This window comes from Phyllobates terribilis, unplaced genomic scaffold, assembly GCF_046119375.1.
Source record: "Phyllobates terribilis strain yellow unplaced genomic scaffold, ASM4611937v1 Scaffold_2__4_contigs__length_985480577, whole genome shotgun sequence".
Lineage (NCBI taxonomy): Eukaryota > Metazoa > Chordata > Amphibia > Anura > Dendrobatidae > Phyllobates > Phyllobates terribilis.
In genome coordinates, this window is record NW_027362762.1 from 764,901,168 (window position 1) to 764,921,333 (window position 20,166).

General features: G+C 43.3%; 1 protein-coding gene across 4 annotated transcripts in view; it reads left to right on the forward strand.

The window, feature by feature from the left end:
- PNPLA4 (patatin like domain 4, phospholipase and triacylglycerol lipase) overlaps positions 1-20,166 on the forward strand; it is a 118,057-nt gene that overhangs the window by 16,572 nt on the left and 81,319 nt on the right. The window lies entirely within an intron of this gene.

The window sequence follows — 20,166 nt, forward strand, 5'->3', positions numbered from 1 at the left end:
AACCGCTGGTGTTTTGTGGAAAAGCACATGTACACCGCGTTCCAAATTATTATGCAAAAAGTGTTTAGGAGTGATAAGGGAAGAATTTGTTTGTTTGTCAGTTAAACTCATTGATGGTGATGTGTGTCAGGGCTCTTTATATCACTGTAAGCAATTGCAGACACCTGTGCTAATTAGTTTGGCAGGTGTGTCCAATGAAAGGCAAGACTACTTAAGAAGGCTCTCTCACATTATTAAGCAGCCTACATTTTCTGCCAAAATGGGAAAGAAAAAGGATGTGTCGGCTGCTGAGAAGCAACAAATTGTGGAGTGTTTAGGTCAAGGCATGACTACAATCAACATTGTGCGATGATCAGGATGAAGTGTCTTGGCAATCAAGAAGTATGTAGCTGATTCACAGTACACACGTGTGCGTGCTGATAAGGGCAAATTGAGGACTCTTTCCTACAGGCAATTACGTCAGGTTGAAAGAGCAGCGGCAAAAAAGCCTTGTCATAGCAGCAGACAAGTTTTTGAAGCTGCTTGTGCCTCCAACGTCCCCCGAACAACAAGATGCAGGGTCCTTCAGAGGTTTGCAGCTGTGCATACGCCATCCTGTCGACCTCCTCTATCCACTTCACACAAGCAGAAATAGCTCCAGTGGGCCAAACATTACATGAAGACTGATTTCAAAACTGTTTTATTCACGGATGAGTGCCGTGCAGCGCTCGATGGTCCAGATGGATGGAGTGGAGGATGGCTGGTTGATGGACACCCCACGCAAACACGGCTACAGCGCCAACAAGGAGGAGGTGGAGTAATGTTTTGGGCTGGAATCATGGGGAGAGAGATTGTCGGCCCCTTTAGGATCCCTGAAGGCGCTAAAGATGAACTCCATAATGTATGTGGATTTTCTCAAACAGCACTTCCTGCCATTGTTCAAGAAGAAGAACCGTGTATTTCACAGCAAGATCATTTTTCTGCATGATAATGCACCATCTCATGCTGCACATAAAACATCTGCATCTCTGGCTGATATGGGCATAAAAGGGGACAAACTTATGGTGTGACCCCCATGCTCCCCTGACCTCTACCGCATTCAGAACCTTTGGAGCATCATTAAAAGGAGTGTCTATGATGGCGGGAGGCAGTTCACATCTAAGCAACAGCTCTGGGAGGGTATTCTGTCCTCATGCAAAACAATTGAAGCAGAAACCATCCAAAACCTGACAAATTCAATGGACGAGAGAGTTCAGAAGCTCCTTTCGAACAAGGGGTCCTATGTGAAAATGTAACAACACCTAGAATAAAGTTTTGAGTTGAAAACTGTTTGATTTCAGTTTCTAACAACCTGCTAATGCTTATAATTTCAAAAATGACCATTTTTTTGGTCTTTATTAAAATGAAAAGGTTGATCGAAATGTTTGGGGGATCTAAGAGTGTGGCAACCCAGTAGTCATGATTACTTCGAATTCTGACAATATGAGGGTCATGCTGCAGGTAGTGCAGCAAGAAGGCACTTATGTGTCTTGCGCATCTCGGAGCCCCAAAATTATTTTCCGGGCTGGATGCAGCTAAAAATTATTATTAATTTTAAATCTGGTGGAGCTTATTATAGATGGCCTAATAGGATCAGTGCTGCACACTGCTACAAAGCCCAAATTATTTTCCAGTCAAGATACAGATAAACATGATTAGTAATTTGAAAGCTTAAAACGTTTGGTAGGGTGATTTTAACCAATCATCAAGCTTTTACTCTCCCCAGGATGACACAGGGGTAGAAAAGTCGTTTCGGATCCATGATTTGTTCATCTTTATGAACGTGAGTCTGTCTACATTTTCAGTGGAGAGCCGCGTGCGCTTATCTGTCAGCACACCACCAGCAGCGCTGAACACACGTTCAGACAGAACGCTGGCTGCGGGGCATGACAAGATCTCCAAGGCGTAAGTGGCTAGCTCCGGCCATTTATCCAGATTGGAAGCCCAAAAAGAGCAAGGGTCCAGTGACACAGTCGTGGCTTCAATGTTTACTTGGAGATACTCCTGTACCATCGTCTCTAGGCGTTGACTATGTGTCAGACTTCTTGTCTCCTGTGGCCTTGCAAAGGATGGGCTAAAAAAGTGGTGAAATGATTCCGCAAAATTGATGTTACCAGCAGATACTGTGGTTCTGTTACGGTTTGAGTGCTGAACACTTGACGGTCCCACGGTTGGCAAGTTGGAACTGTGAGATTCACTACGTGCACCACTGGTATTTTGTGGAAAAGCACATGTAAGATTCTGCAACAGTCTCTGCTGATACTCCTGCATGCGTGCATCCCTTTCTATGGCAGGAATAATTTCTGCAAATTTACTTTTGTACCGGGGATCTAACAGTGTGGCAACCCAGTAGTCAGGATTATTTCTAATTCTCACAATTCGAGGGTCATGTTGCAGGTAGTGCAGCAAGAAGGCACTCATGTGTGTTGCGCATCCAGGAGCACCAAGTCCCTGTTGTGTTGGTGGCGAGGTAACAATCATGCTTCCTTCCTCTGTCCTCTCCCCCCAACCTCGCACAACAGAAATGTCATCAAGGTATCCCTCATCTGATGAGTCTTCCATCAGTTCGTCCTCCACTTCTTCCTGGGCTCCTGCACCTTCCTCACTAGTTTGGCTGCTACCATGCGCCCTGGTAAAACCATCTCCCCCACCCTCACATGCCTGCCGCCTTGGTGCTGCCGACCTTCTGGACCTTGCAGATGTTAGCCCTTCCGCATACAACTCCTCCTCCTCTACTTCCTCCACCTCCTCTTGTGCCACCACCTGACTCCGAATTCTGTTTAACATGTGCTCCAGCATGTAAATCACCGGAATAGTCATGCTGATAATGGCATCGTCAGCACTAAACATCTTCGTCGCCATTTCAAAACTGTGCAGAAGGGTGCATAGGTCCCTGATCTGAGACCACTACTCCAGCGTGATTTGCCCCACCTCTGAATCTCGTTGGCCCAGGCTATACGTCAGAACGTATTGCACCAGCGCTTGTCGGTGCTGCCACAGTCGCTGCAACATGTGCAGAGTTGAATTCCACCGGGTAGGCACATCGCATTTTAGCCGGTGAAGTGGCAGGCCCAACGACTTCTGTAGAGATGTAAGTCGCTGAGCTGCGGGATGCGAACGGCGGAAGTGAGCACACAGCGACCGTGCCCTCTGCAGAAGGCCATCTAGTCTGGGATAGTGGGCTAAAAATTGCTGGACAACCAGGTTCAACACGTGAGCCATACAAGGTACGTGTGTGACATTGCCCCGGCGAAGGGCCGCACCCAGGTTTGCAGCATTGTCACACACGGCCTTCCCTGGTTTCAGGTCCAGTGGAGACAACCATTCATGAAATTGGTTCTCCAGAGCTGACCACAACTCCTCAGCTGTGTGACTCACATTTCCCAGACATTTCAATGTAAAAACCGCCTGATGACGTTGAGCCCTACTGCCAGCATAGTAAGGAGGTGTGCAGGATCCCTTCTGCGCAGTTAGAAAGCTTGTGGCATGACCAGACAGGCTTTGGGTGCAGGTGGAAGACCGAGAGGAGGTTGAGGAGGCAGAAGCAGTGGAGGAACTTTGACATAAAGAGGATTGACGCACAACTCGTGGGGACGGCAAGACTTGGACAGCAGCCCCTTGTCCTGCTGTCACCATAGTTACCCAGTGCCCAGTCAGCGACATGTAACGCCCCCTGTCCATGCCTACTCGTCCAAGTGTCTGTAGTGAAATGCACCCTGTCACACACAGAGTTTCTCAAAGAAGCGGTGATGTTGTGTGCGACATGCTGGTGGAGCGCAGGCACACCTTTCTTTGAGAAGTAGTGCCAACTGGGCATCTGGTACTGGGGCACTGCGACGGACATAAGGTCTCGAAAATCCTCTGTGTCCACCAGGCGGAAAGGCAGCATTTCTGTAGCCAAGAGCTTGCAGATTGTGAAATTCAACCTCTTAGCTTTCTCATGGCTAGGAGGAAATGGTCTTTTACTTGTCCACATCTGAGGGACCGAGGGCTGGCTATTGTGCTTAGACGGGGTTGATAAGGGTGTCCCCGGCAAACTGCCGGTCTGTGAGGAAGATGCAGGCGGACATGTTAGGTTGCCTTGATCCAAAGGTGGTGCTATCGATGTCGGACAGCGCTCAACACCAGCTGGTGTTACCACCTCCAAAGAAAATGATGACCTGCCAATCACGCTGGCTGTTGCGGGTAAAGAGGTGGCAGGTCTGCGCCCCAAAACAGGTGTGACTGCTGTCCCCCCAGTCACAGAGGATGAAGAGGCCGCGGATGCACAAGATATGGCAGACGGTGGTTGGCCCGGCCGGCTAGGCCGCATTGTAGCACACTGAGCTTCCCACTGCAACTTTTGCTTCATGTCCATGTGCCGGTTCATGCATGAAGTACTCAAACTATGTATTTTTTGGCCTCTACTTAGCTTTTGCTGACAAATGTTACAGATAACACGAGTTGGGTCATCTTTATCGATCTGAAAAAATGCCCAGGCTATGCAAGGCTTAGCACCCATGCGACCTGAAGAGCCACCACGACTTGTGGTGAGAGGCAGAGTTGTGTTTGAGGATGCAGTTGTTGACGTGCTTCCAGTACTACGTCTCTGTCCAGGAAGGCGCAACCTGACCTCGTCGTCACTAGCATCTTCCTCCACCTCCTCTGCTTACCTCATCTCTTGGCTGACTGTGGGTTGACAGTAAGTGGGATCTCCGACCTCATCATCATCACCCTGTGCGTTATCACACCCGTCGTCCTCAGAGCCAACCTGTTCCTGCCCTGACAAAAAACTAAAGTTGTCGCTCCAATCAGGTATTTGAGTCTTATCATCGTCTTCCTCATTGTCTCCACCAACAGGAGTTACAGTTTGGGAATGAGGGTCTACATTATGGTCATAACCTTCTGCGTCTGGTCCTGGATCCGACTCATAAAGATTCTGGGCATCAGTGCAGATCATTTCCTCGTCTGGATTCACAGAAGCGCTGGAGTCGACCTCTGATTCCCAGGCTATAGTATGAGTAAACAGCTCTGCAGACTCAACCATCTGTTCTACCTCATACTCAGACGGGCAGCTGGAGATTTGGGAGCTGTGAGGAAGCAAGTGCGATTTGGGTGACACCTTTGAGGACTGGAGTATTTGTGATGTTGAAGTTGATGTGGAGGAGAGCCCACTTAAAGGAGCACTTGATATCCGTTGAAGCACCTGCTGTTTTTGTGCCTCATCTGGAATTTGTAGTGATTGGCGTGGCCGTAAGAAAGGGATCTTATCACATTGTCCGCTAAAAGAAGTAGACATTTTAGTTTGGCTGGAAGATGGTCTTTCTTCTGCAGATGTTACTGTTGCTTTAACACCTACCCCACGGACACAACCTTTTTTCCCCTTCCCAACACGCCTATTCCCCTTTCCACCAGCAGCAGGCCTTTTTCCACTCATTTTGGTGGTTAACTAATTCACAACTCTGGAGTTGTTTGCACAAAAAAACAATGGATGGTAACCGAGCAGAGCTGAGTGGCCAAACTGTGGTATTAGGCCAAAACTATTGGCTGGGTTAGATGCAGAAAAAAATTATTTTGAATTTGCAACCTGATGGAGGTCAGTATAGATGGACTAATAGAGAAACTCCGACATACTACTAGAAGGCCAAATATTTTTTCAGAGGTAGATGCAGAAAAAAATATATTCAGTTTGCAACCTGATGGAGGTCAGTATAGATGGATTAATAGAACAAGACCCACACACAGCTAGAAGCCCAATATTTTTTCAGAGGTAGATGCAGAAAAAAATATATTCAGTTTGCAACCTGATGGAGGTCAGTATAGATGGACTAATACAACAAGTCCCGCACACAGCTATAAGCCCAAATATTTTTTCAGAGGTACTGTAGATGCAGATAAAAATTAGTTTTAATTTGCAACCTGATGGAGGTCAGTATAGATGGACTAATAGAGAAAGTCTGAAACACTACTAGAAGGCCAAATATTTTTTGAGAGGTAGATGCAGAAAAAAATATATTCAGTTTGCAACCTGATGGAGGTCAGTATAGATGGACTAATACAACAAGTCCCGCACACAGCTAGAAGCCCAAATATTTTTTCAGAGGTACTGTAGATGCAGATAAAAATTATTTTTAATTTGCAACCTGATGGAGGTCAGTATAGATGGACTAATAGAGAAAGTCCGACACACTACTAGAAAGCCAAATATTTTTTCAGAGGTAGATGCAGAAAAAAATATATTCAGTTTGCAACCTGATGGAGGTCAGTATAGATGGACTAATACAACAAGTCCCACACACAGCTAGAAGCCCAAATATTTTTTCAGAGGTACTGTAGATGCAGATAAAAATTAGTTTTAATTTGCAACCTGATGGAGGTCAGTATAGATGGACTAATAGAGAAAGTCCGACACACTACTAGAAGGCCAAATATTTTTTCAGAGCTAGATGCAGAAAAAAATTATATTCAGTTTGCAACCTGATGGAGGTCAGTATAGATGGATTAATAGAACAAGACCCACACACAGCTAGAAGCCCAATATTTTTTCAGAGGTAGATGCAGAAAAAAATATATTCAGTTTGCAACCTGATGGAGGTCAGTATAGATGGACTAATAGAACAAGTCCCACACACTGCTAGAAGCCCAAATATTTTTTCAGAGGTACTGTAGATGCAGATAAAAATTAGTTTTAATTTGCAACCTGATGGAGGTCAGTATACATGGACTAATAGAGAAAGACCGACACACTACTAGAAGGCCAAATATTTTTTCAGAGCTAGATGCAGAAAAAATTATATTCAGTTTGCAACCTGATGGAGGTCAGTATAGATGGACTAATAGAGAAAGTCCGACACACTACTAGAAGGCCAAATATTTTTTGAGAGGTAGATGCAGAAAAAAATATATTCAGTTTGCAACCTGATGGAGGTCAGTATAGATGGATTAATAGAACAAGACCCACACACAGCTAGAAGCCCAATATTTTTTCAGAGGTAGATGCAGAAAAAAATATATTCAGTTTGCAACCTGATGGAGGTCAGTATAGATGGACTAATACAACAAGTCCCGCACACAGCTATAAGCCCAAATATTTTTTCAGAGGTACTGTAGATGCAGATAAAAATTAGTTTTAATTTGCAACCTGATGGAGGTCAGTATAGATGGACTAATAGAGAAAGTCTGAAACACTACTAGAAGGCCAAATATTTTTTGAGAGGTAGATGCAGAAAAAAATATATTCAGTTTGCAACCTGATGGAGGTCAGTATAGATGGACTAATACAACAAGTCCCGCACACAGCTAGAAGCCCAAATATTTTTTCAGAGGTACTGTAGATGCAGATAAAAATTATTTTTAATTTGCAACCTGATGGAGGTCAGTATAGATGGACTAATAGAGAAAGTCCGACACACTACTAGAAAGCCAAATATTTTTTCAGAGGTAGATGCAGAAAAAAATATATTCAGTTTGCAACCTGATGGAGGTCAGTATAGATGGACTAATACAACAAGTCCCACACACAGCTAGAAGCCCAAATATTTTTTCAGAGGTACTGTAGATGCAGATAAAAATTAGTTTTAATTTGCAACCTGATGGAGGTCAGTATAGATGGACTAATAGAGAAAGTCCGACACACTACTAGAAGGCCAAATATTTTTTCAGAGCTAGATGCAGAAAAAAATTATATTCAGTTTGCAACCTGATGGAGGTCAGTATAGATGGATTAATAGAACAAGACCCACACACAGCTAGAAGCCCAATATTTTTTCAGAGGTAGATGCAGAAAAAAATATATTCAGTTTGCAACCTGATGGAGGTCAGTATAGATGGACTAATAGAACAAGTCCCACACACTGCTAGAAGCCCAAATATTTTTTCAGAGGTACTGTAGATGCAGATAAAAATTAGTTTTAATTTGCAACCTGATGGAGGTCAGTATACATGGACTAATAGAGAAAGACCGACACACTACTAGAAGGCCAAATATTTTTTCAGAGCTAGATGCAGAAAAAATTATATTCAGTTTGCAACCTGATGGAGGTCAGTATAGATGGACTAATAGAGAAAGTCCGACACACTACTAGAAGGCCAAATATTTTTTGAGAGGTAGATGCAGAAAAAAATATATTCAGTTTGCAACCTGATGGAGGTCAGTATAGATGGATTAATAGAACAAGACCCACACACAGCTAGAAGCCCAATATTTTTTCAGAGGTAGATGCAGAAAAAACTATATTCAGTTTGCAACCTGATGGAGGTCAGTATAGATGGACTAATAGAACAAGTCCCACACACTGCTAGAAGCCCAAATATTTTTTCAGAGATACTGTAGATGCAGGTAAAAATTAGTTTTAATTTGCAACCTGATGGAGGTCAGTATAGATGGACTAATAGAGAAAGTCCGACACACTACTAGAAGGCCAAATATTTTTTCAGAGGTAGATGCAGAAAAAAATATATTCAGTTTGCAACCTGATGGAGGTCAGTATAGATGGATTAATAGAACAAGACCCACACACAGCTAGAAGCCCAATATTTTTTCAGAGGTAGATACAGAAAAAAATATATTCAGTTTGCAACCTGATGGAGGTCAGTATAGATGGACTAATAGAACAAGTCCCACACACTGCTAGAAGCCCAAATATTTTTTCAGAGGTACTGTAGATGCAGATAAAAATTAGTTTTAATTTGCAACCTGATGGAGGTCAGTATAGATGGACTAATAGAGAAAGTCCGACACACTACTAGAAGGCCAAATATTTTTTCAGAGGTAGATGCAGAAAAAAATATATTCAGTTTGCAACCTGATGGAGGTCAGTATAGATGGATTAATAGAACAAGACCCACACACAGCTAGAAGCCCAATATTTTTTCAGAGGTAGATGCAGAAAAAAATATATTCAGTTTGCAACCTGATGGAGGTCAGTATAGATGGACTAATAGAACAAGTCCCACACACTGCTAGAAGCCCAAATATTTTTTCAGAGGTACTGTAGATGCAGATAAAAATTAGTTTTAATTTGCAACCTGATGGAGGTCAGTATAGATGGACTAATAGAGAAAGTCCGACACACTACTAGAAGGCCAAATATTTTTTCAGAGGTAGATGCAGAAAAAAATATATTCAGTTTGCAACCTGATGGAGGTCAGTATAGATGGATTAATAGAACAAGACCCACACACAGCTAGAAGCCCAATATTTTTTCAGAGGTAGATGCAGAAAAAAATATATTCAGTTTGCAACCTGATGGAGGTCAGTATAGATGGACTAATAGAACAAGTCCCACACACTGCTAGAAGCCCAAATATTTTTTCAGAGGTACTGTAGATGCAGATAAAAATTAGTTTTAATTTGCAACCTGATGGAGGTCAGTATAGATGGACTAATAGAATGATGCTATGCCCAAAAGATTTTACTTCACTAGGTGCAGTAAAAAAATTGGTATTCTATACACAGGTGGTATATCTTGCAACACAGATAGGCTACTCCACTGGCTAACACACTCTGCAATAGGCCAAAAAGGATTAGCTTTGCTAGATTCAGCCAAATGCTGTGAAAAAAACTTGCACAGCACTGGCACAGACCTGCCTGGCAAAAACTGATAGGAACTCATGTAACCTAGTCCTGAAAAGGACTGCAATTACAATTAGTCTTTACTCCCACAACCGATCTATTTAAGAGCTCAGACCTCCCTGATAAAAGTCGTAGGAAATGCTGTAACCTAGTCCTTAACAGGACTGCAATCACAACTATTCCCTACTCCCAAGCTATCTGTATATTTGTGCGAAAATTGGCTTGAAATTAACAAGGTATAGCGCACACAGCAACAGCGGTGCCGTCTAACATGCAGCTGCAGCAGTGAGAAAATGGTGGCGACGGGGAAAATGGCTTGGTCTTATAGGGCAAGGACATGTGACATACACTGCCAATGACACATGCCCTTGCTTGTGTGAAAAAAAGCACTTCGCTCCGTGTGTGCGCTGCTGATAGGCTGACAGATTGCACCTCCCCACTGTAAATGCGGGAAAGAGAAAAAAAATGGACATCTTCATTGTTCCTGCAGAGATCCATCCCCTGCCCCTCCCCCCACCCCGCTGTACACTCAAACTGCGTATTAACATTAATTTTCATCATTACTGAGAAAAAATCCAGTTATGATTTTGGTGCACGAACAGTTATCGAACATAACCTCGAACAGCCGAATTTTTCTCAAATTGTTCGTGTTCGCCGAACGGCTCGAACACCGCCCAAAACAGCTCGAATTTGAGATTGGCGAACAGTTCGAGTAGAACAACGCTCATCTCTACTTAAGAGTAGAAATTACAATGAAGTCCAGCATGGCCAGAAGGGCGGAGCAGGATTAAATAGGCAAAAAGGTCATGTGACCAGCAAAATAGAAAAAACCTAACAGGAGAGTTCTAACATCAACCCTATTAAAGATAAATTCATATAAGAATGACAAATCCAGACAATGACTATAAATGTGCAAAAAACAGCAACAAACCAGTCAGTCCGCAACCCAAGAAAAATACCTGACAAATATTAAAGTTACACAAAGCTGCAAAGCAGAGTCATAAAGTGCAACACAGGTAGGGTAAGATTCCACACAGCCGTGGAGAGAGCCAGTGCATGCGCACCGTATCAGAGATTACTGGTTGGAGCACTGGATGGGTATTACACAGGAGAGATGGACACAGATACTCAAACACCAATGATGGTAAATGCACAGGCTTGATCAAAGGCAGTACATAATGTTTCACAACAGTGCATAAACGTTTTTCTGTATTCTTCTGCTATCCAATCCTCCACATGTCAGGACGCAGTCACCACAAAAGATCACTTTGTAAGGCAGCAGTAAGTCCAAATGATAACAATGTGGAAAAGGACCTCACCATCCAAGGAGGGCTAAAAGCAGAACAATTAAAACAGTATAATTAATAAATAAATACCTGTATCTCTGTGAGTTTTGCACAGACACACAATCAATGAAGAATGAAGAAAACAGAAATGTGAATAGTCCCGAAGGTTATAAAGTTCTATCTGTGAAAAAAAATGGATATAACACATACGTGCAACACAAACATCTTAATGAGGCCTTAGAATGAACAACCCCCCCATGGATGATAGGTGTGTGAGTGGTGCCTTGCATTTTTCATAGGGGTCTGCTGCATCCTGCAGTATATTAGCTCTATTTATACTCCTGAAATGCTAATTTTATTATCAAAAGGTAAAAAGAATTATACAGGCATTCTGTAGTGAATTTACAATGAGAATAAACCAGCCTCATCATGTCTAAGATCTATTTAATAATGTATACAGATCTGCTTTAAAGGTTCTGAATGTTTTTTTTTCACAACCTATGTTGATGGTTGCCTTGAGTTAAAATGCTTGTCTAGCTGGATTTAAAAGTTTTAAGTAATAAAATTGATAGAACAGTTTTAGCGTCAGGTCCCATGGTCCAGTCAGCACCATGTCAGCATTGATTTAGACACAGAGCGCTTACTTTCCTTTCTATGTTGGAAACATGATTCAGGAGGTTTGCTGACTAGTTAATTTCATTAGAATAGCCAACAGGACACAGAAGACTAGTGTTGAGCCACCCCCGTAGTGTTCGGGTTCGGTTCGGTTCGTCGAACACCGGGATGTTCGAGGAACTGTTCGTCGAACTGTTCGTCGAACACCTTAGAACATCGTCGAACACCGTTAAAACCAATGGCAGGCAAACAAAAACACATAGAAACACATAGAAAACACCTTCAAAGGTGTCCAAAAGCTGACAAACTGCTCAGAAGACACTCTCTTTAAAAAAGCCGGCCGGCAAATTCAGCAGCGGCATACACCGGTACCCGACAATTTAGACAAGAAGGAATAGAGCATCATACATAGATTAGATAGATAGAAACATGTCAGTCACACATATAAGAAGCACAGTGACAGTGTTGGTTACTGCACTTGTCATTTAGTGTAAAGGATTTATTAAAAAAAATATTAGTGTTTTCATGCACCGTCTCTTTAAAAAAGCCGGCCGGCAATTCAGCAGCTGTACCCGACAATTTAGAACAGAAAGAATAGAGCTTCACACATAGATTAGATAGATAGAAACATGTCAGTCACATATATAATAAGTACAGTGACAGTGTTGCTTACTGTACTTGTCATTTAGTGTAAAGGATTTATTTAAAAAAATAATAGTGTTTTTATGCACCGTCTCTTTAAAAAAGCCGGCCGGCAATTCAGCATCTGTACCCGACAATTTAGAACAGAAAGATAGAGCATCACACATAGATTAGATAGATAGAAACATGTCAGTCAGATATATAATAAGTACAGTGATAGTGTTGGTTACTGTACTTGTCAGTTAGTGTTAAAATAAAGGATTTATTAAAAAAAAATTAGCGTGGGGTTCCCCGTAATTTTAGTCTCTAGCGGAGGTTAAGCAGACGACTGGGGCAGATGTTTGAAGCCTGGGAAGGGGGTAATACCCATGGAGCTTCCCAGGCTACTAATATCAGCCCCCAGCTGAATACCTAGCCTTTACTAGCTATTAAAATGGGAAACCCCCCCAAAAAAATGACGTGGGGTCCCCCCTATTTTAATAGCTAGCAAAGGCTAGGCAGACAGCTGGGGGCTGATATTAATAGCTCAGGAAGGGTGCCATGAATATTGGCCCCCTCCCAGGCTAGAAACACCAGCCGTCAGCCGCCCCAGAAATGGCGCATCCATAGGATGCGCCAATTCTGGCACTTAGCCTCGCTCTTCCCACTGCCCTGTAGCGGTGGCAGTGGGGTAATAGGGCTGGGGTTGATGTCAGCTTATAATGCCAGCTGACATCAAGCCCAGGTTAGTAATGGAGAGGCGTCTATAAGACACCCCCATTACTAACCCCATAGTCAAAGTTAAAAAAAAACACAAACACCCAGAATAAAATCCTTTAATTGAAATAAACACACAATTCTTTATTGTTCTAAATTAAACCATACTTACCGTCACGCCCATTCCAGCAGAAGCCAACGATCTCCTGCAATAAAAATAAAATAATAAACCAACATCATCCTTACCTTTCGATGGTTCCCAGGACAGCTCCAGCTCTGCTACATCGAGATGACAGGCTGGACCGCAGCAGAACGCTGCCATCCAGCCTGTCAACCCGCAGACACTGAGAAGAGCAGGCTTGCTTGCGCTCCTCAGTGTCTCGCTGTGACGGCATCCAGATGAGCCGAGGTCATGTCCAATGAACTCGGCTCACCTCATGCACGTCACTGACAGCGTGGGAAAATTCTCCTGCACTCAGCGCTTCAGCGTGGGAGAATTATCACGCTGAACCGCTGAGTACAGGAGAATTTTACCACGCTGTCAGTGACGTGCATGAGGTGAGCTGAGATCATTGGACATGTACTCACCTCATGCACGTCACTGACAGCGTGGGAAAATTCTCACGCTGAAGCGCTGAGTGCAGGAGAATTCTCCCACGCTGTCAGTGACGTGCATGAGGTGAGCTGAGATCATTGGACATGAACTCACCTCATGCACGTCACTGACAGCGTGGGAAAATTCTCCTGCACTCAGCGCTTCAGCGTGAGAATTTTCCCACGCTGTTAGTGACGTGAATGAGGTGAGTTCATGTCCAATGATCTCAGCTCACCTCATGCACGTCACTTACAGCGTGGGAGAATTCTCACGCTGAAGCGCTGAGTGCAGGAGAATTTTCCCACGCTGTCAGTGACGTGCATGAGGTGAGCTGAGTTTATTGGACATGAGCTCACCTCATGCACGTCACTGACAGCGTGGGAGAATTCTACTGCACTCAGCGCTTCAGCATGAGAATTTTCCCACGCTGTCAGTGACGTGCATGAGGTGAGCCGAGTTCATTGGACACGACCTCGGCTCATCTGGATGCCGTCACAGCGAGACACTGAGGAGCGCAAGCAAGCCTGCTCTTCTCAGTGTCTGCGGGATGACAGGCTGGATGGCAGCGTTCTGCTGCGGTCCAGCCTGTCATCTCGATGTAGCAGAGCTGAAGCTGTCGTGGGAACCATGGAAAGGTAAGGATGATGATGGTTTATTATTTTTCTTTTATTGCAGGAGATCGTTGGCTTCAGCTGGAATGGGCGTGATGGTAAGTATGGTTTAATTTAGAACAATAAAGAATTGTGTGTTTATTTCAATTAAAGGACTTTATTCTGGGTGTTGTGTTTTTTTTAAATACTTTACTAGAAATTCATGGCGGTCATGTCTAATACTGGCACGACCCCATGAATTTTGGGCTTAGGGCCAGCTGATAATACCAAGCTGTCCCTAACCCCTTTATTACCCAGTGAGCCACCGCACCAGGGCCCTGGATGAGTTGGGTACAGCGCCAGAAGATGGCGCTTCTATGAATGCGCCATTTTCCGGGGTGGCTGCGGACTGCAATTTGCAGCAGGGGGGGGGCAGAAAGCTTGGGCCTCCCTGCGCTGCAGATTCCAGCCCCCAGCTGCCTAGTTGTACCTGGCTGAACACAAAATTAGGGCGAAGCCCCACGTATTTTTTTTTTAATTATTTCATGAAATTCCTGAAATAATTAAGAAAAAAAGGCCTTCCCTATATTGTTGTGTCCGGCCAGGTACAAATAGGCAGCTGGTGTTTGGGGGCAGCCCGTTCCTGCCTTCTGTACCTGGCTGGACTCAAATATAGTGCGAAGCCCCACTTCAATTTTTTTTAATTATTTCAGGAAATTCATGAAATAATTAGGAAAAAAAGGCCTTCCCTATATTGTTGTGTCCGGCCAGGTACAAATAGGCAGCTGGTGGTTGGGGGCAGCCCATTCCTGCCTGCTATACCTGGCTGGACACAAATATAGTGCGAAGCCCCACTTCAATTTTTTTAAATTATTTCAGGAAATTCATGAAATAATTTAAAAAAAATTGACGTGGGGCTTTGCACTATATTTGTGTCCAGTCAGGTGCAGCAGGCAGGAACGGGCTGCCCCCAACCACCAGCTGCCTATTTGTACCTGGCCGGACACAACAATATAGGGAAGCCTTTTTATTTTTTAAATTATTTCATGAAATAATTAAAAAAAAATTGACGTGGGGCTTCGCACTATATTTGTGTCCAGCCAGGTACAGCAGGCAGGAACAGGCTGCCCCCAACCAACAGCTGCCTATTTGCACCTGGCCGGACACAACAATATAGGGAAGCCCTTTTTTTCTTAATTATTTCATGAAATAATTTAAAGAAAATTGACGTGGGGCTTCGACCTGTTTTTGTGTCCAGCCAGGTACAACTAGGCAGCTGGGGGCTGGAATCCACAGCGCAGGGAGGCCCAAGCTTTCTGGGCCACCCCCACTGCAAATTGCAGTCCGCAGCCACCCCGGAAAATGGTGCGTTCATAGAAGCGCCATCTTCTGGCGCTGTACCCAACTCATCCAGGGTCCTGATGCTGTGGCTCACTGGGTAATAAAGGGGTTAGGGCCAGCTTGGCATTATCAGCTGGCCCTAAGCCCGAAATTCATGGGGTCACGCCAATATTAGACATGACCACCATGAATTTCTAGTAAAGTATTTAAAAGAAACACAACACCCAGAAAAAAGTCCTTTAATTGAAATAAACACGCAATTGTTTATTGTTCTAAATTAAACCATACTTACCGTCACGCCCATTCCAGCTGAAGCCAACGATCTCCTGAAATAAAAGAAAAATAATAAAGCAACATCATCCTTACCTTTCCATGGTTCCCAAGACAGCTTCAGCTCTGCTACATCGAGATGACAGGCTGGACCGCAGCAGAACGCTGCCATCCAGCCTGTCATCCCGCAGACACTGAGAAGTGCAGGCTTGCTTGCGCTCCACAGTGTCTCTCTGTGAGGGCATCCAGATGAGCCGAGTTAATGTCCAATGAACTCGGCTCACCTCATGCACGTCACTGACAGCGTGGGAAAATTCTCCTGCACTCAGCGCTTCAGCGTGGGAGAATTCTCACGCTGAAGCGCTGAGTGCAGGAGAATTTTCCCACGCTGTCAGTGACGTGCATGAGGTGAGCTGAGTTCATTGGACATGAACTCGGCTCATCTGGATGCCGTCACAGAGAGACGCTGAGGAGCGCAAGCAAGCCTGCACTTCTCAGTGTCTGCGGGATGACAGGCTGGATGGCAGCTTTCTGCTGCGGTCCAGCCAGTCATCTCGATGTAGCAGAGCTGAAGCTGTCGTGGGAACCATGGAAAGGTAAGGATTATGTTGCTTTATTATTTTTCTTTTATTGCAGGGGATCGTTGGCTTCAGCTGGAATGGGCGTGATTGTAAGTATGGTTTAATTTAGAACAATAAAGAATTGTGTCTTTATTTCAATTAAAGGACTTTATTCTGGGTGTTTGTGTTTTTTTTTAACTTTGACTATGGGGTTAGTAATGGGGGTGTCTTATAGACTCCTCTCCATTACTAACCTGGGCTTGATGTCAGCTGGCATTATAAGCTGACATCAACCCCAGCCCTATTACCCCACTGCCACCGCTACAGGGCAGTGGGAAGAGCGAGGCTAAGTACCAGAATTGGCGCATCCTATGGATGTGCCATTTCTGGGGCGGCTGACGGCTGGTTTTTCTAGCCTGGGAGGGGGCCAATATCAGCCCCCAGCTGTCTGCCTAGCCTTTGCTAGCTATTAAAATAGGGGGGACCCCACGTCAATTTTTGGGGGGGTCCCCCATTTTAATAGCTAGTAAAGGCTAGGCATTCAGCTGGGGGCTGATATTAGTAGCCTTGGAAGCTCTGTGGGTATTACCCCTTCCCAGGCATCAAATATCTGCCCCAGCTGTCTGCTTAACCTCCGCTAGAGCCTAAAATTATGGGGAACCCCACGCCAATTTTTTTTTAAATAAATCCTTTATTTTAACACTAAATGACAAGTACAGTAATCAACACTGTCACTGTACTTCATATATATGTGACTGACATGTTTCTATCTATCTAATCTATGTGTGATTCTCTATTCCTTCCATTCTAAATTGTCGGGTACCGCTGCTGAATTGCCGGCCGGCTTTTTTAAAGAGACAGTGCATGAAAACACTAATATTTTTTTTAATAAATCCTTTACACTAAATGACAAGTACAGTAATCAACACTGTCACTGTACTTCTTATATATGTGACTGACATGTTTCTATCTATCTAATCTATGTGTGAAGCTCTATTCTTTCGGTTCTAAATTGTCGAGTACCGGTGTATGCCGCTGCTGAATTGCCGGCTTTTCATGTTTCACTGTGAGCACTGTTCCCATCGATTTGGGAAATCACTCTAATGCCACAACCACCATGGCTGTGGCATTACAGTGAGTGGCAGACAATCCCTGCATGATTGGTGCTCTAAATAGCGCCAGACATGCAGGACACGCTTTTGGTGCACGAACAGTTGTCGAACATAACCTCGAACAGCCGAATTTTTTGCAAATCATTCGGGTTCGTCGAACAACTCGAACACCGCCCAAAACAGCTCGAATTTGAGATTGGCGAACAGTTCTAGTCGAACACCGCTCATCTCTACAGAAGACATCACATTACAGACACAAAAAGGGAGAAGAATCTCTTTCCTGTGTCAACATCAATGCAGAAGAAAAGCCACCTTGACTTCAGAAAAACTTTCTTAGTTAAAATTTTTCATTTGTTTTTAGCTCCAGTGTAGTGATGACTGAATAAATTTGAGTGGAAATTAATTCTACTCAAATTTTACAAAAATCTGCATTCGCCATTATGTGGATTTTTTAAAATTCTCTTCTGCAAAGATACAGCAAAATGGTGGTTGTTGACTGTTATTTTTATCAGATCTCCGGTCCTCCGTTATTCACCACTACCTGTCCTGTCCTTTCCACAGCTCCTGATCCTATCTCACATTGAGCCAGGATTTCTGGCTTATAAAAGAGGTTTTGTTGGGAGGATTCCCCTCATTTGCGCAAAAGGTCACAAAGCATGCCGTGACGTCATGATGCCGTGATTTTCCACGTTAGTAGCGGGGGGATCAGAAGATGCGGCGAGCACTGGATGGGTTGCAGTGAGTAGCAGAGGGCCCAGCGAGGTGTGTGGTAAGATGAGAATAAGGACTATTTTTTTACAAATTAGATTTATTATGCAATGGGGTCTGGAGAGACCTCTAAGGCTAATAAGGGACTTTAAATTTGCAGAGAATAAGTTTTCTGCAAATTGGATTTACAGGGAAAAACCGCATGAACAGGCAAATTTGAACAGATCCAGTCATCTCTACTCCAGTCCTTAATTTTTGTGAATATCCCTTAGTGTGAGAATGGATTGCTGCTATCATTGCTGTCATGTATCAATACAGATAGTAGAGACAGTAGTAAAATGTTATCTTCTACAGCCCCAGAGGTATTGACTCTCCACTGTGTCTGTAGGTACTGATGCCTGAAGTGTGAGATTTCCCACTCCCCTCACTACTCCAGCAGACTGCTGACTGTGCTTTCTAACCTATACTCTGATACAGAATATCTTGTTGATCTGCCCTCCTGAAAATTTGGATGCTTTACTCCTAATGCACAGTCTGATTTACTAAAATACATTTCCACAGAGGTCAGGGTGCAATATAACTTGTACATGCTGTACATTTATGATGTGTGGTCCAAAAAGACATTATTTCCAAAGTAGCAACCCCACACACTAGCAGAAACATAGAAATGCCACGTATCACTGACCAAAACAAAGATCATTTTGGCCATTTAGAAGGGCCGTGTAATGAATCTTACATGTCAAGTATTGTGGTTGAGATAAAGCAGAGAGTTGACTTTAGCAATTTTAAGCTCTAATTAAAAGGAATCTTTCAGTAGGCATTTGCTACATAATCTGAGAAGAGCATGCTGTCGGGGTTAAAAAACAGATTTTAACGATGTGTCATTTATCAGGCTGTGTGCTATTTTTTATTTACTGTGAAGAATAGCTGGTGGGCAAGCACTGGTCTGACTCTGCCCCCTCCAGTGACAAGCAGCACACTATCAATAAACAATGTACATACATAGCCTGATGTGGGTGGAGTTAGCTTTCTCAGCTCTGCTTCATGTTACATCTAAAAACTGTGATTGCGTCACAACCGCTGAATTCAGTAAACTCGGTGATACACCATTGAAATCAAGGTCTTTTTACCTACATCATGCATGCTCTCAGATAAGGTGGTAAAAACCAGGTGACAGATTTCCTTTAAAGGAGATCTCCTAGTAGGATTAACCCTACTAAGCTGCCTATATGGGCATGTAGGTCATGGAAAGTTGAATAAAACGATACATTGATATCTGCAATTCTATGTCTTATTCCAAAGAAATCCACATTTTTCTTGATATGTAAATGAGCTGTTAAGAGCTCTGCATCAGACATAAATATCACCAAGAATCTAAACCCATAACTTATTTTTTTTTTTTTAAAAAAAGAGGGCTTTACCAGTGTGAGACACGTAATGACTGACAGTCTGCTCTCCTGATCTACATGTCTCACAGGGGTAACACCCCCTTTCATTTCAAATAAGCTATGGAGGCAGAATATCAGGGAGATCTGTGATTGGCTTCTAAATCTCAACAGCTCATTTACATATAAGAAAAATGTGGATTTCTCTGCCATCGGATCGCATATATCAAGGTATCATTTTATTCAGCTACCTATGACCTACATGCCCATATAGACAGCTTAGGAGGGTTGATCCTACTGACAGATTCCCTTAAAAGAGAACCTGCTACATTTTCATGTTTCATTGAGGCCATTGGGAAAAACGTTTTCAAACTGAGTTGTATACATTATAATAAAGTATTTACAGACCACAACAGATATCTTTTGTAATAGAAGATAATAAATATTATTGTTTTCACCTTTCAAACCCGCTTAACCATGCTGACAGTTTCATGGTGCCCCTCAGGTGCTTATTAAAACCAATACAACGATGATGTTTGTCTGGTCATGTGACTGTGGCAACCAATCATTGCAACACACTTGTTAAGATCAAGTTTTGTGAACTTGAAAAAGAAATTTGAAAGGTAAACCATGAATGTTTTCTGTTATTATAACCTATATTGTATTATCAGCTGGAACATAAATACAATATATAACGTCATCATAGTAATATATATATATCAGCATTAACCGCACAGTCCAGAAAATCCAGTCTAAAATATGCATTAATATGCAATATAATTTAGAGCAGTAATC